Genomic DNA, 2,102 nt, shown 5'->3' with positions numbered 1-2,102 from the left:
CCCGCTCCCCCCTCCCTCATGAGCCCTTGATAATTTATGAATTATTATTTTGTCATATCTTGCCCTGTCCGACGTCTCCCTTCACCCACTTTTCTGTTGTCCGTCCCCCCAGGAGGAGGTTACATATAGTTCCTTATAATCGGTTCCCTCTTTCCAACCCACTCTCCCTCTACATTTGTTACAATGTTTTCTATTAATGTTTTCCTAGATTGGGTTTAAGTTCACCATTTAAAGGATTTACTTGTTAGCTGTTTGATGCTCTCCTAATCTCAATTCAGTTTGGCTTTCCATGTAGTCTCACCACTACAAGGATATGATTAGCATACTCTTGATCTGTGAAGCTAAGAACAGAAAATAGCTCATTTCTACATGAAATCATTATTCTTAGATTTTCTATTGCTAAATGGCCTCTTTTTGGATCTGAATGATAGCTAGGCCATAGTTCAACCTTCAGTCTTAGCACAACCTGAGCTTTGCTAAGTAAAACTGCCCATAAAGGACCAGCCAAAAGATCTTCTAAACCCACAGTGTCTTCACATGGTAGGCTCATATCCACAACTATAGAATGGATTCACCGAGTCAACCCTCCAAGGGGAGAGCTTAAGTCAGGTGATTTCCCTTTGCTGCAGCCAATTTAACCATATCTGTATGAATAATTCCTCTCTCTCCAGAACTACAGGATAACCTAAAATATGTGAAGGTGTATCAGCTATAACCGTAAAAACATACTGATTCATTCACCACCAACTAGCATGACATTCAACTATTCACTGGGTAGCTCTAAACAGCACTTTCAGGGCCATATGGAATCTACCTTTGGCCCTAACTCCAAGCACACTGACTTCAAGTATGCAGTCTGGGCCTGGGTTGAACTCAAGAACATATTTTAACTGAGCCCCTTTACCAGCTAATGTACTAGTAAGAGCTCAGCGGTTTCAGTTTGCATTTCATTGTCTCAATCATTTAACAGCAAGATTAGCTCTTCAGTTAAGAATTGAAGATGTTATGACACATATAGAAATATTAACCAAAATATACCAACTGTCCTAAATGACAGTGCTTATGGGCTTCAAGAGATCAATAAGAAATAACGATGATGAGAAAGGTGGTATTCTAAAATATAATATATAAATATCAAGGAGGTACCTGTACCATTGTAAAATCTCACTGCTATGTTTATATTCCCAGAAATAGTGCTAATATTACACTTTATCATCAATATATACTACACTGGGGTGAAGTCCAGGTAGTATGGCAGAGGCCAGACCAAATCCAGGGATACATATGGTACCCAACTAAAAAGGATGGGGGAAAAGAAAAAAAAAAAGAAATCGAGAATGGGGGAACAGGGCATTAACCCAACCAAGGGGAGAGTATTGTATGTATGTATGGGCATGCTTATACAATAAAAATCACTCATTGCTGGCAGTTACATAATCTCCTGTCAACTTGAATGAAGGGGTGAACTAGCCTATCAATCAGGTCATAGCCAATCATGTCTCTGGATGGGCATGGCCTTATTCTGAGGACTCTGGAACTTTTTCTTCCTCCCTGGAGGTGGGACACTCTCTCTGCCTTCCCCTTCTTGCTGTTGAGACACTCAGAGAGCTGGAGAGACACAGGGAGACCTGTTCCAGTGTTGAGATGCTTCCACTGCCACTGGATCCACAAGACCTTCTACCCCCTGGCCTATGATCTTCCTGAAGTCAACATCATTGCATATGCCACTTGAGTCTAAAGAGGAATTATGGACTAGTATCAGACATATGGACTAATATCAGACTTACGGACTTGATCTGAACTAGGCAGGGATGTTTTCTCAATATACAATTGCTCTTTTATATAAAGCTCTTTCTTACACATATATGAGTGTCTATGAATTTTGTTTCCCTAGTCAACCCAGACTAACACAATTTTTCATGTGAAATTGAAATTTAGCTGTGTGCCCTGCATTTTATCTGACAAAACAATTCCCAGGGAGATCTGAAATAGTAATGTCAAAGAGAATCAGTAAAAATGGCACACAGTAAGTTAAGCATTGGGATTCTAACCAAAATGTCAATGGCTTTAACCTACTAGCCACTTCATGGGAGAAGCATGAG

The sequence above is a fragment of the Echinops telfairi genome, unplaced genomic scaffold (genome assembly GCF_000313985.2).
Source record: "Echinops telfairi isolate 266 unplaced genomic scaffold, ASM31398v2 ScPeMD7_7421;HRSCAF=8459, whole genome shotgun sequence".
Taxonomy (NCBI): domain Eukaryota; kingdom Metazoa; phylum Chordata; class Mammalia; order Afrosoricida; family Tenrecidae; genus Echinops; species Echinops telfairi.
The sequence above is the reverse complement of the archived record's forward strand: the minus strand, read 5'-3'. Positions refer to the sequence as shown.